The sequence below is a fragment of the Odontomachus brunneus genome, unplaced genomic scaffold, assembly GCF_010583005.1.
Source record: "Odontomachus brunneus isolate Ranch 3 - 2012 unplaced genomic scaffold, Obru_v1 Obru_scaffold_035, whole genome shotgun sequence".
NCBI classification, from domain to species: Eukaryota; Metazoa; Arthropoda; class Insecta; order Hymenoptera; family Formicidae; genus Odontomachus; species Odontomachus brunneus.
This window is the reverse complement of record NW_022639485.1, coordinates 728675-743973: the sequence shown is the minus strand read 5'-3', so window position 1 is coordinate 743973 and position 15299 is coordinate 728675. Positions and strand designations below refer to the sequence as shown.

The window sequence follows — 15299 nt, the reverse complement described above, 5'->3', positions numbered from 1 at the left end:
GCAGTGGAAAGAGAGGAGCGGACGAACACGCGGATGCCATATAAAGAAACACATGTGCATGTACGTGCTTTCTCTGAGGTTTACGCGTCGACAATCGGTCGCATCCCGATGCGTCGCGATAGGACGTCGACAGAATCCCACATTAAGGGAGGAATTAATGACACGCAGATTAGAGGACCCACATGAGTAACAATAATTAAGATAAAGCGACTGGTGTTTATCTTGGGCGAAAAACGAACGGCGCGCGCGTACGTATACGTATCCGCCGTCGCATACCCGTATTATTCGAGGCGCGTATATGCGTATCCACCTGTTGCCCCTCCTTGCGTCCTACCGCCACCGTACTCACGCACGCACACGTGTACGCATACGTGGGACAGCCGTTTCCTGGAGGCACGATGAGTCCTACCTCGAGTGGATGACGAGGAGAGGTGGAAGGAAGAGCGAAGAGAAGGGTAGAGAGATGAGGGACTGCGGTGTGTGTAAGAAGAAAGAACTGTGAGAGAAGAGAGAAGGAGAGTGAGAGAAACACGAAGGAAGGAAGGGAGAGGTGAGGGAGAAAGAAAGAGAGAGAGAGAGAGCGAAGAGGCGGACAAAAAGAAGATTGACGGTGGGTTAGTTGAAGAGAAAGAGAGAGAGAGAGAGAGAAGAGCGAGGCAGGGAGAGGCAGAGGGAAAGAGGGTGAAAGATAGGGGGAAAGAGAAAGAGAGACAGCGGCGAGCCGCCCCCAGCAGAGAACGCAGCCTCCGTGGTTCATCCTGTCCCACGCCATAATACAGTCTGCTCCGTTCGAGTTCCTAGGAAAGCATCCTCGGCAATTTCCCGTCCGCTTACGGAGAAGTCGCGTCACGAGTAAAGCGATAAACGTGTCGTATCTGCAAACTGTACTATAATTTTCCTGTAATACCGGTGATTACTCATTACCAGTACTACCGAGATCGCCCCGGGATAGATAGTTCGCGCGCGCAGCAGCGAAGAAAAAGAGCGCGGCTCGCAGGAATGCCGGGTGCGTAGGAAAATAAGCCACAAATGAGTCCGGTTTTTCTCGCCCTTTTTCTTTTCCAGTTTTGCGCTGACGTCGTTGATTAGGGATCTCCTTTTACATACATAATGACGCTTAACTATATGTCGATACTTGGCCCAATAGGTACGGATTATCCCAGACGAACGCAAGTATAATGAGAGCACAAGTCGTTCGGAATTTACCGAGATTGACTTCGTGGTTTCACGGTGTGGGACAAGTGATGGATGGAAACTTTTTATCATTCTTTTAATTACACTTATGAAGCAAATATACTGAATCAACCATTGAATGTACATAATACAATCATTAAAAATTTTTACTGCATTGACGCGGCAACAAATTTGCTCAAAGTTACAACCCAATTTTCATATTACATTTTATGTGACATACAATTTGAAGCAATGTTTGACATATTTTTCCCTGTTTCTCTCATATCTCTATTTTATCACTCTACATGATAAATATAAATGCCATATGAACCACTCATAAGGAACGCAATCTTCGAAAGTCAACTAGTATAAAGTCACTGCTGGTATAAATATCGCTGCCAAATTTACATACATCTGTTTATCTAGATACATTTTGCCTTTTATCCGAATAATTTATTAATATATATTCAATAATGTTCATAGAGTAAATTGTATTACTGTTCATTAATATTCCGTCATTTATTATTATGTTATATTCAGTAATGTTTGCATTACTGAATATGTTATTATTATTATTCTATATACACGAGTTCTCAAAATATACAATTAAACATATTAGGCAAGTAAGAGCAGAATGTTGGAGCGAATATATTTTTATTAAATATTGGAGAAATAATAATCTTTAACAGTGCCAACGCACGCATCTTTGTAACGTACGCAATGAATCTTTCACGTCAAACTGACCTTGAATCCCAATTTTTAATATTAATATTAATTGATCTCTCTCTCTCCTTAATATCATAAAATTACGCATTTTTATTCTAAATTATAGTTTACCGTTTGATTTATTATTATTATTAGTAAATTATTATTATTTTTATTTTGATGGTTCGTCGCACATTGTCGAATTTTCCAAGTCTATGTAACATCAAGATTAAACAAAAATTAAAAAGTCATCACTAGAATTTAGGTAAATTACACGAAGGGCTACAAGCTTGAACACGCACGTATTGCGTTCAGCGATCCCGTCCTGGTGATCGGAACGACTTTATTGAAATGTAAGAAAGTGTCCGATTCCGCATTATGCGTGGTTCTTGAAGTCAACAAAAATTTTATGACCGCTATTAATAGATCGCTATTAACCCCCGTCGCGCCGCTACCTTCGAGCTCGCGCACGGCCTTGATCACTGGCCCCGGTCTGTTTTCCCGTTCGTACTCGCGTGCGCGCGACAGCGCAATACATCCGGTTCAATTCGTTACGGTACTCGACGTGCGTCGAGCAAATCACCGCGAAAACCGATCGATCCCTCATCGGACCACCGGTGAGCAGCAGACGTCGAATCTCTCTCCGTTGAAATCGCATTCGTCCAATCAATTCGAAGCGCGTGACTCTCGAGCTACGAAGCTGCCCCCCGCTGCACTCGCAGCTTCTCCTGAATCATCAAGATACGTATGCGTATGTCCGATTAATCGAATGTGTCCAGTGGCTATATAAACAGTGACGTTATCGGCAACTCGTATATTCCAAAGTTCAAGTCCGGAGACCTCTAAACGGGATTTTTATCGCATGGAAAAACAACGGCCGCGCAGATAGAGGCAGATACCGAAGAACTTGGGTCGCCGATAATCTTACAACACCCGGTCAAAACTGTAAAATTATCTAATTACGCGAACCGATTAGTTTTCTTTCGATTTCTTCCTTGGTTTTTCTATTTTTCTTTTCGACAACCTCGCCGCGCGCGCGCTCGACGATTTCCTACGCGAGAAGCAAGTCGGCTGACACCACGAGCTCTCTTCGTGCAAGTAGCGGCGGGAAATCTGGTCGGGATTGTCACTGTTCGTCAGCTGGCCCGTCGCCGTGGCCTCCGAGGACAGTAACACGAGCCCTTTTTCGGCATCCCGGGTGACCTAATTGGGACCACCGTGCTCGTGGCTGTTCATTGACCAATCACAGCATGCCACCGCCCGCGTAATTAACCCGATTTACTGCGGTAGGTCTTTGGATATTTTAGCAAACACACTTCGCTCAAGGCGACCAGTCGATCCTGTCGCAGTTACCAGCTCGCGATGAGATTCGGCGGGAAAGGGCCTTGATTTAAACTATCAATTTCGATAATGCAGCGACTTGCGCCTCCCGCGATCCCTATCCTTCTCGGGAATTTCACTTTATGGGACAGAGAAAAGCCGTGAAAAGACTTTGCGACTCCCATATATCATGATTTATATGATCGGGCGAGATTCCTCGGTGCGTCTTCCACGAGAAAGACAGCTATATCGCTTCGTCACGCGAAAGACAAGGTCTTTGCTCTGAATGCATTTAGTAAATGGTAAATATTTCTTTTTAACTCCAAATTCTATTTTTCTTATATGAACGTCCTTATTAGAAATTTACCCTCCATCCTAATTAGTTATTTGTTAGTTATCGATTATTTTTTGTGTAAAGTGATTATCAGATCCTAATAAGTTATGTAACGTAATGTGGCATTCAGGGGTGACATTCTGGACGCATAGCGAACGTTGAGTATGTCCTTTTGATTTCACGTTTTGTGTCCCTTCTACGCCCCGTACAACATTGATTCATTTAGAGAGTCAGAAAAGCGTATTTAATGTTTAAATACGCGCTCAGAATATGGCTCCAAGATCTTATTAGTACCTAGGATTATTGATATATTTACAATCTGATAACATTATCTTATACAACCCAGATTGAGTTCAACTCAGATTGGGATCAACTTAATCAAGACTATGGGATAAATTTCTAATCTAGGTCACGTATAATGTTGATCCAATGACTCGATTTGAGAATCAGAAAGATATATTTAATATTCGTTACCTGTCCTGAATACGATTTTAAGACCTTACTAATATTAAGGATTATTAACCCCTTGAGTGTGTATGTGTCATATATGTACAGAAAAAGCACGTGCCACCAGTATGGCACCAATGTATATATATGTACATCTTTTAAAAAATCGATTTATCCTTTTGTATGAAGCTTGGTATCTTACAGTTTCTGAGGTCTCTGAATCCGAATATAATATCAGAATCTCAAAATTTAAAATGGCAGATGAAAAATTGAAAAAATAATTGGATTTTTATATTTTGATCCGCCTTTTTGAATTTTGAAATTCTGATATCATATTCCGATTCACCAACCTTGAAAACCTTAATACTGAAATCGTAGCGAAAATATAAGAAGAAACTTTTTTTACACACTAGTGGCACGAAAGTCTCATTTTCGCTACACAGTCAAGGGATTAATAGTTAGACCGAACAACATATATAAGGAATCTATTTGAGTCTTCGGTTTAATGGGGTTTGGGATTTTAATAAAAATATATATTTAAAAATTGAGACTCAAGGATCGGTCTAAGTATGGAAGGTTGATTCTCCACGTACGATAATCGAAGAAAAAATTTCGATACGTGCGTTTAACATACTGGACAATTTTATCCTCCCACAATCATATTAATATTAAAAAGTAATATTAGTATTTAATAGCACTAAGACATCCGTTCTTGCTCCTTATGTGCCGTTAATATCTCACTATTGATTAATAGTTAGGACCTAATGACATAATCTTATACAAATGAGATAGCTAATTAGGGATACTTAGCGGTCGTTATGAATGGGGCACAAATCTCAGTGGCGCGATTTTCTCCATTTAGTTTGCAAGTTTAAAGCACACGATTTTTCCTCCGAACCACCTGAAATCCCCGGGGATCTCATGATGAACGCATCGTGAATACGCGCTGCCGGCCAACGGCAGCAGCAGCAGGCCGGCAGCAGCAGCGGGCGTATTACACGCATCGCGAGTGAAACGCATTCGAAGCAGGGGGCAGGTCTGCCTACGTCTCTTCTCAGGGTATATTAGGATGATTCTTCTCCTCGCGCTCCTCATGTGTGCGTGCACGCACGGGAGCTCGAGCGCGGGAAGGCGATGTCCCTTGGAGAGAGCGTGTACGTGCGTCGGTGCGTACATGCGTGCGTGAGTAAGTGAGTAAGTAAATGTGTGAGTGCCCCTGCATGTGGGTCTCGCCCTGTAGAAGACCCTGCAGCTTTCTTATTCCTCCCGTGCCCATCATCCGAGCTCGGCTGGTCCCTGTGTGCACGCCGCAAATGTGTCGTGTTTCGATCTCGAGCGCGAATGAGTACGTGAATAAAGATGTGAAATAAGTCAAAGATTTCACGGGATATAATACTTTCGCCATGGTCTATCTCGTGGTCCTTTCAGCGTGTAATTCTGGAGGTTGGTCTGCGGAAATAGCGACTGTCTCTCTTCTGTCCCAATTGGACAACAGTCGGAAAGTGGGGAAAGTCTATCTGCGATTAAAGCACATATGCCTCTCTTGCGTATTTTCATGGGCAATTTTCGCGTGATCTGCGCATTATTAAATGTACCGGCGGTGTGAGAATGACTGTGCGCTCTCTTCGCCTTTAAATTACTGCACCCACACAACGCACGTGGCCCGCCACATATCTAACCATCGACGAGCCCGCGAACACCTTCGTTCTTTCGTTGAGGCCCGTAGTGGATGATGGTAGGGGTAAGGGTTGAGGGTTACACGTGGTGGGGAGTGTTTCGGCCGGGTTATGTTAGGTTAAGACCCCCTCTCCTGACGGCAGGACGACCGCCACTCAGAGGCCCTGGGGGCCCACAACATCGACCCTGACGAGGAAAAGAGAAAGGACTAGTTGGAGAGGAGAAGAGCGAGCGAGAGATGGAGAAACCGAGAGAGAGAGAGAGAGAGAGAGAGAGAGAGAGAAAGAGAAAGAAAGAGAGAGCGAATGAGCGAGGGAGCGAACAGAGAAGACCAAACCCATATAGTGAGAAAGAAAGAGGCGCAAGAGGTGGGAGTGGGAGAGAGACCGCAGGCCAGGAGAGCGAGAGTGACGGAGAGGAAAAAAAAGGAAAAACAAACCGAAAACCCACACCCAAGCTGGAGACTCGTGAGGGACTTCTTCGTGCTCTCAGTTCGAACCGAGCATCCTTGGAAACCGGCGGTTCGATTTTAGACTTCGACTTCTCTCTCGTGACTCACGCTCCATGTCTCACTTCTCCTTCTCATTCTTCACCTTCTTCTCCTTCTCCTCCTCTTTCTCCTCTTCCTTCTCCGTCTCTTGCTCTTCTTCCTCTTCGTTCTCCTCTTCTTCTTCTTCTTCTCCTACCTCATCGCCGCTGCACGTGTCTTCGAGGAAAGCGTGAAATCGCAACCGTGAAGCATCCACGGAGAGGTTCAGCGTCACGTGACGTAAATATCTCCTCGCTTGTGTCCGAGAACAGCGCGACCACGTGGAGCAGATCCTTACCGATCCTCTCGGCAGTCGGACACCGACCGGCAGTGCGCGACAAGGCGGAACGTTCCCGGCCGCTTTGTGGGCTTAAGCAAAATCGGTACATAGTATTTCGGCAAGTGGAACGAGGACCACCGGGTTTTCCTCTTCCTTGTGAGGTGCGGCCACTGTGTCCCGAGGGATTTTTGCCACCGGCTCTCGCGAAGATCGACCGTCCGAGAAGATCGGAAAAGAACCGGCTAATCCGTCATTGGTGAGCAACAAGTTACTCTTGGAACGTTTTGTTCCTTCCCCGGGCATCGATGTGATTTCTTTGTAAATTTCATGCTGAAAATAGCATACACACACACACACAACATACACGTGACAGTCTCAAATCGTATAAACACACCTGCTGTTTTATAGCTTTCTGTATACAATATTGAAATGCGCACGGCGAACGTCGAGCGAGGAATTTCTAATCGATTATAGACTAATGATTTATGTAACGAGGAAATGAGTGGAGGCGAATAATAACGCAAAAGACACGCGATAAAGTTTCAATGGCGCGGATCGAGTTTCAAATCCGCCTAAATTCGCTTTAAATTATGAAGAAACCACATCGAGACCCGGCTGGTCGAACGAGGTCTCTCGGGGCTGTCATCTCGCGCCAACCGCGAAAAAGAGAGAAGGAGATTGTCTCTTCTGTCTCTCTCCCTCTTTTCTTTTTCCTTCGTTTTACTTTTTGTTCGACATAGCGAAGACGATCCACGGTTTATCGCGATCAAATTTTCGAGGGGAGCCATCGATCTCCCGGGATTCCACGAAACGACAGCACCGGAAGACCTTTCAAACCAGTTTCCTAAACTCGCGGACGTGAGAAAGGTTACGAAGGACGAATCGCCTTTACAGTTTTGCAAGTGTACGCAAAAACAGACCAAAAACGTGCAGATTATAATACTCGCTCGCCTTCCGATGCCGGCCAGTCGTATCGCCAGACGTCCGCGTGGATGATAGAAGACTCGCGAAGTTCGCAAACCGCAATACAACGTTTTAAAAAGCTCGCCAATATTCAGCGATCTCGCGCGCTTGTAGCTTCTCTCTCGTATCCCCTCTCACCAGCGTTTCTCCCTGACGCTTTTGAGAGCCTGAAAGCAGGGTAGCCTCGATCAAAAAGCGATTCTAGCCCGGGGTGATCTATTTTCCGAATCTGAAGGGAAACACAGAATCCCCCCCTCGTCGAATCTCTCTCTCTCTCTCTTTCTCAGTCGACAGAAATAGTTAGGTGACAAACGTCGTCGTCCTCGCCGTGTCGTCGTCGTCGTCGCCGCCGCGAGATTCGCCATAGCGTTGTGACACGTCACAACGAGGGGTCGAAGAGCGACATAAAAGAGAAAAATCGGAGCGGGTCTACCTCCGACACGGAACCCCTATACAGTGCAGGCATTTTCGAATCCGCGGGAGAGATACATGCACACACACACACACACACACCAGGAAGAGAGGCCCACGGGCCGTACCGTGCACCAAGTCCCATGGGATAAAGCACCCATCGCACCGGGACGGGATTATCTCAGGTCAGGTATGGGAGAAAGGCCACGGGATCCGAGATACCCGCGAACGCAGCGTGTGGCTCGGCAACAATATGACCCACAGCGGATTCGATGAGATTGCGTAAAAACCCGCACGGCTCATTCAGAGTGTGGGAGTCTGCTCCCCGCGCCCGCGGAGATCCTCTTACGGGCGTCGAAAGATAAAGGGAGAACCCCGAAGAAAGGAACGGGCTGCGTCGACGTTACCGTTCGACGTCCCCGAGAAGTCCCTTGGCGCGACTTTAATTCGATGGAAGTAATCTCTTGCGAAAGTGGAGGTGGTAATGCTCGTCTGAATCATATGGATCTTCTAGAGAAGTTCTGTTCTCTTCATAGATGCACCTTCCAGGTTGTTGAAGAAATCGAATTTTATTTCATAACCTATTATTGTTCTTTTCCTTGATCTACCGTTATCTTATTTCTATTTCTTGTTTTTGTGTGAAGAAGTGTTATGTTTATCTTTGAGCATTATCTTTCTAACGCTCATTAAAAATATGTTCATCATCTTTGAGTTTTGTTTGGAGACATCAAACCTTTGTCTTAACCGAAACATTCAGGACTTTGTGCTTATGCTGGAAAAAAACAAAATATAAGGTAAATATAAGGACATGTACTCATCTCCGGACATTGTTATTATTTTTATATTTGAATATGAATATTTCAACTTTCAATGTACAATACATACATATTGTGTATGTGTATGTGTGTGGTATACATACATTTAATATTTATATTTAGTGTACGTTGAAAGATGAAATATTTAGAGAAATATTCAAAATAATAACAGTGTCCGGAATTAGGTACATGTCCGGGCATTGGTATATTTACCTTATAATGATTTGAAAAACACTGAAACGTTTCTCGTCCATTGAGAAAAGCCGTTCAAGTTCTGTTGTTACTAAAAGAATGTAAACTTACAAATCGCAACTGACTGCGCTGTCTCTCTCACTGTTGACTGTTCACTCGTCAAATGTAAGCAATATTATATTAAATTAGAAATGTGAAAAAAGTAAGGAAAGCTGAATACTCTCGAATACTTTTGTACCGTCTTGTAATCCTTGGTCTTTATTCTGAATTCTTTTTTATCAACAAAAACCTTTTTTTTTCTTTTCTGGAAAAGAAAATATGAATCCACTTCATTTTCGATGCGAACAGTGCAACTTAGTGCAGCTATGAAGCGAACAAACCTTGGTTCAACCGTTATAGCAATATGGTGCCGTTCAAGATAGTCAAAGAGAACTCTCTAAGTTTCTGTCTGGTCCCTGTCGTTGGTCGAGCGAGTCGTTAAAAGAAAGGGAAAAAAGGAAATGGTAAAACGAAAATTCAGGTCCTCGTCGTAACGAATTATCACGGACTCGCTCTGAGGAAGGATCCCCGATCGGGTTTGGTCCCTAGAAAATATCCGTCTTGCACGGCCGTTGACCGTCGTTCGCTCCGAAGGGAATCCAGAAAAACGATCACCTATGAACTCACCGACGACCGTTAGGCTTCCAGCATCGGGCCCGAGCCATTTTTCGAATTCGCCTAATCGCGACTAGACAATGGGCACTCCGTGGCGCGACGCCTTCCTGCGAAGGCAGGACGAAACGTCCCGCTTCAGGATGCGAGGCTGGAACCGGTATCCTGTCGCAGGACCGTTGGCCTGGGACACCTCGCGGTCTAGAAGCGAGGAGGATAACGGAGCACGCGGAGGGAGTCGAAGAGAAAAGTTGAGACCTACGGCAGAGGGTGCATATGTATACGCACTTAGAGGGACACGTACGTCGCCTTTGTGTCGCGCGAGGCGCGATTGTCCTATTGTTACGCCGGATAGGAGAGACAGGTTTCATTTATGGTCACGTATGGTAATGACACCGGGGAAAAGAGAGAGAGAAGAAACGAAGGAGAGACAGAGAGGGAGAGAGAGAGAGAGAAAGAGAGTGGTTGCCGTGGGTCCTCCTCGGGTACCGCGCAAGTGGGTAAACCGGGCAGGCAGCCCCGGCAGCAGAATGAGGAATCGCGCGAGAGCACGGGGATACGCGTCAAGATTTGCATATTTTCGGCCCGCATCCTTCGACGCACGGCCCACGTGGGAATCCGCGGGCTTCCACGGCAACCGGCGGGTCCTCCGGAGAGTGACGAACTCTCAACGGTTTCTTTTGTCGCGCAAGCCGAAGAGATTCCGTTCTCGCTGGCTGCAGTGGCTGCGGCCTCCTATCAACCTCGCGAACGAGGATATATGTTAGCTCCGATCGACTGGGATTCGTCTCTCATGCTCGTTTCTACCAACGTCGATGCCAATGCTGGTAGTAGCACTAGTAACAGTTTTTACCAAAGAAATGTCGTTTTGACTCCCTTAATTGTCTCTCACTTGTAACCTGCCTTAAAGGTACCGTTGGATATTGATATAAAGGTAGCTTTCGTATTTTTCACTCTTTTTTTATTTGGTTGTATAGAATTAGAAATGTTTATACAGAGTAAAAGTACAAATGTCAATATATGGTGAAATACCCCATGTTATATAAAAAAATAATTTTGTGATTAAAATTGTTAAAAATTTTTTATGTAATATCAGGTACGACCCACTATTCATTGACACTGCAATTCTGTACAACTAAATAGAAGAACAGTACAAAATAGGGGAATCATCCAATAGTAGTCGGCATTCTTGCGCGGACGTTGTCGAGTATCAAGGTGTACTGGGAAATTTAAAAGAAAAACGAATAAATAAATAATAAACAATTGATAAATCTCTATACACCTTGATATTTGATGGGATCTGAGCAAGGGTGCTAAAAACTGGTGAGAGCTGTAATGAGTGCCGGTTGTTGGACGTTCTTCCCTATAAAACTGCATTATGTCGGTCCTGTGCATTTTCTTAATGTTTTTAATCATCTTTTTGCAGAGGAAAAGTGAAATAACATTAATTAATTTTTTTTTTAATTAAATTATTCGAAGTGTAGATCAAAATGACTAATATGACAGACTAAAACCTTAACCTTAGTTTTAAACTGTCTTTTCATAAAGACTTAAACTCCTACAAAGATTTAAGCGGACATCAGCCCTCTGAAGATTTCTCACTCGCTCGAGTAATATTTGAAAAGGGGAAAGGAATTAAAAGAAGGAAGAAAGAATACTTTAAAAAGGATATTAGGACACGGATATCAAATATGGAAAATAGCAACCGCGTTGCTTATTCATAATTGTCCCGATTATCGCGTTCTCAGCGTGACGGAGCGGGACAGAAGGGGCGATAGTCGGGAGAAGGGGCAACTTTTTCCGCCCTTCGACGTTCCGAATCACGGCGCATTAACGATATACACCGGAATCGCTCTATTTCGGCCGCATACGCTCGATAGGAAATACCGATTGCGCTCGTTGCATCCTGCTCGTTGCGGCGAGTTTTTGCGAGCTGTCTGCGCCGGCTCAACGCACTTCACGCACGCACCGCGACGTACCGCGACGTGGAAACTGCTACAAACGAGGAAGCGAATTTCGTTTCGGCCTTCGTAAGCGGAGAGGTCGTCGTCGGCCGTACCCAAAACACGCCATAAACGGAACAATGAGATGTTTTGGTCGGCTGGTCAGCTACTCTTTCCACGACTCGCAAAAACAGTCTGTCCGTGCACCACGACGGTGGTAGAGGAGCCCTTTTGTGAGGAGCGACCTTCGCAGCAACATCTTCCGTTCTGTCCGTAGGTGACGGTAAAAATGTCGTCGTTGTCGGTAGACGGTATACTAAACTTATGGGGCACAATGGACCACCAGGACGGTGGTCGCCACCGTCGAGACGTACAATTAGTAACAATGCGGGAAGGGCTCCCCCCGGCCTCTCGGAGCGACTTTTTAACCCGCATAAGTCCTAGACGAGTGGTCCATTGGTGTGTGGCAGGATGTTAAGCATAGTCTGTTTTGCCAACATCGACATTCAAAATCGGCAGGTTTATGGCGAGACAGCCGTGACAAGCCGTGACAAGCCAATATCCTTGTTTGTTATTTCGTACTGAAGAAAGAATCGACTAAAGAATATTATAAATTCCAAATACTCGCAACGTCTTCGTAACGACACACGCTCAAAAGCACCGACAATCGTAGCTGGTTATTAGCACGTTCATTACAAGCGACACATAGATGTGACGCATTGATTTCTCACGAGATACTAACGGCTCGTAAATGTATGACAGTGATAATCCATCCGTATCCACATGAACGGACTAAGGGCGATATACAGACAGAGAAGTCACTTTAAGATTGTTTGGAGTTCGTCTTTGTTTTGATTTTAGACCTTGTATGGATCATTTTATTGGCTACAGAGCATCTAAAGATGAACTCTAGACAATCTTCAATATAAAACTGGACTATGAAAAAAAAAACTGTCTTGTGTTTGTGACGCAATTACAGCCATACAAAAATATTGATAAGAATATGTTTCCTGATTTAAGTTGATCATCAGATACAATTAGAAATCTGTTTGATACAATTATAAAAAAATATTGCGCGGGGAGATTTTCGCAAATGAACCGCGATAGCGAACGCATTAATCTCCGTGAGCGGCAATCGCAACCGATTGATCGTGCCGATTGTCGACTTCTCGTGCGTATTCCGTAACGATGCGCGACGATGCACTCATGAGCGCGTTTTCCGAAGACCACCGGCTCTTCGCATCGTCCTCCTTCCCGAACGTGGTTAACGACACGATGCTTAAGTGACTGCCCCTCTCGATTTGCTCCCCTCTGCTCTCGCGTCCTTCCACTAATTCGTGCTCACCCCGTCCTTTTATTTATTTCCCGGAGGAACAAGGAAGGACCGCGCGCGGCTCGCGGCTCTCCGGTGCTCGCCGAGGCAAGTGGCGAGGAGAAAGAAGAAAAAGAGCCGGGGAGGGGCGATCCTTCGTGTGTGGTCCTGCCGGAGTAGTCCTCGGTCAACTCGGAGCCGAGGTGTCGCGTTGTGTGTGGTATGCCACGGTGTCTTACGTCGCGCGGAGTCGCGTATAGAGAGGAGACGCCGTCCCATGTGAACCACCACCGTGAGCGCGAAGAGGTCCAAGGAAGAAGGACTCTTGAGGCACATGCGAGCAACGTGCAGGCAGGAGCGAACTTGAGGCGCGCTCTCCTCGCAAATCCCCCGGGGAGTTTCCGGGACAGTGGGTCCTCCGCACTGGATCATTGCATTCTCTCTATCTTTGGCTTTTTCTTTCTCTCTCATCTTGTTTTTCGCACTCTCTTAAAGTGAATCAGTCAATAGTCATTGATATCAGTTATAAGTATAACACTGAGCAGTTTCAATGCTGTATTTATAGCTGCAAATCAGTATATACTCACTGCTTTCAATGATGTTTCACTGATTCACTTTAAGAGAGCACGATTCCCAAAGTCGTAAATTTCCGACATTGCGTTTCCTGCCTCAATCTACATCCGGGATTCGGCGCATCTTTCACGCCCGCGCGAATCGTCGGGACTCGTCGATATCCTCGGCTACAACGGCCTCCTTCACGAGGAACCCCTCGCCGAGGCGTATTCTCGCGTTTATCAAAGCGATCTTACGTCATGCTGATAACGTGAGCTTCCAGTAGACATCGAGGAATACCATGAATTCCTGGGACCCCCGACATGTATGGTTCGTTAATTCCGCCGGTTCCCATGTCCGCGGAGCATAGAATTTCCACGTTCATAATTCCTCCAGAAGATGCGTAGAAGACCCCCTCTCGCGGAGAAGATCCTCTCCTTTGTCAGTCCTTGGACCGTCGTTACGCCGTTTACGAGCATTCTATCGGGGCGATTGTACTTGGAAATTTGTGTGAATTAATTTTTAATTAATCTGTCAGTTCCTTTCCTGAGTCTTATTTTACCGACAAGCTACAAGTATTCACGGTTTGGTGGTTTTGAGCATTAATTGATTAAAATTTTATTTGCCTAAAATAATCAGCGAATCAGTAAACAAAGCCAGGCCATATTACGTCCGATACAACAAATCTGGACGGAATTACAATTTTTTTTTAAGTAATCTCTTCATACTTAAAATGGCTATAAATAGTGTAGTCAAAATTCAATATTGGTACATTTATTAATTTCTTTGAAAAAGCTTTATCAAAATCTCTTATTTGTTCTAAGCCAGAACCTCTCCCAGATTGCGAGAAACCGCGCGCGCTTGCATTTGTCGGAATGTTTGTGTTGAAACTTTTGGTTAATCGGTTTCTAATGAATCAATCAGTCGTCCTTTTGAGCCCACTTGTTGGTGCGGCCAGTGACAAGCACTCCATTATCCCCGCGTCGCTCAATTGCGAGACCCGCCCGAGCGCAATGCGGGCGCTGTGTTTGCGCTATTATTGGAGGAGTACGATAGCCTCGTTGGAAGATACTCGGCAGATATTACGCAACGCCGCGTCGTAGTACCCGCCGCAATATTCCCGGAGAGATTGCCTTTATTTCCTCTTTATCGCCGCGCATTATCGGGCTTTGTTTAACCGTAAAGAACAACTTTTGCGCCTCGGCGCAAAACACGTGGCACCGGCGGCGAAACCGCTAACAGGTGTGCGCCACTCGTTCGTGCTCGGTCAAACGACTAATTAGTTAATTAGAGTTTCGTCGGGGTGATATATCGTCACGTCCACGTGTTGATACCTCGAGACACAAGTTGCGTCAGTGTGTTTACAAATATAATCGAGATAAATGAAAAGTTTTCGTCGCGCGACACAAGACACTAATTAATGTAACGTGCGTGCGTGCAATTCGAGTGCAAGAATGCTAATTAAGTGCGCGACGCGCGGACGAAGATAGACGCGAAAATATTTTTCGTCAGACTTCGGTATCTGATCGGATAACCATTCTTAACGAGTCCATTATCATCGATGTATATTGGTCGTTATGCAAATGAAGAAAGAGGAAGAAGGAAAGAGAGCAAGGGAGAGAGAACGGTAAGCACCCGGGGTGCTTGCACAAGTGTGCGCGGTATTATCGCGGCGGCTGCTGCGTGATATAACGACCTGCTCGGAGTTTACTCACGCACTCACAAAAGAAAAGCACTTATCGAAGCCGCGACTCCTTGAACTCAGTTGAGGCTCGAAGCGACAGATTCGCGACGTTTTCCAAAGTAACCGTGTTCACCGTTAAATAAATCAATCAAATCTAAAAAGTCGAAAGGAAGAGAAAAGAAAAAGTTGTAATATTTGGCTTGTGTAATAATTTCGTATTTTTTCAGGTAAAATGGAACAATTATATATTATAATTTGTAATTTATTATCATTTATTTTTTCACATAAATAATATTTACATTGTTTATTTT

General features: G+C 45.0%; 2 protein-coding genes across 2 annotated transcripts in view; both read left to right on the top strand.

Annotated features, from left to right (window-relative positions):
- LOC116843743 overlaps positions 1-15299 on the top strand; it is a 185929-nt gene that overhangs the window by 139729 nt on the left and 30901 nt on the right. The window lies entirely within an intron of this gene.
- LOC116843727 (zinc finger protein Rlf-like) overlaps positions 6140-15299 on the top strand; it is a 33649-nt gene continuing 24489 nt past the window's right edge. The window contains exon 1 of the mRNA XM_032814416.1: positions 6140-6721. The gene's annotated coding sequence lies outside the window, so the exon portion shown is untranslated. The remainder of the gene's footprint in view (positions 6722-15299) is intronic.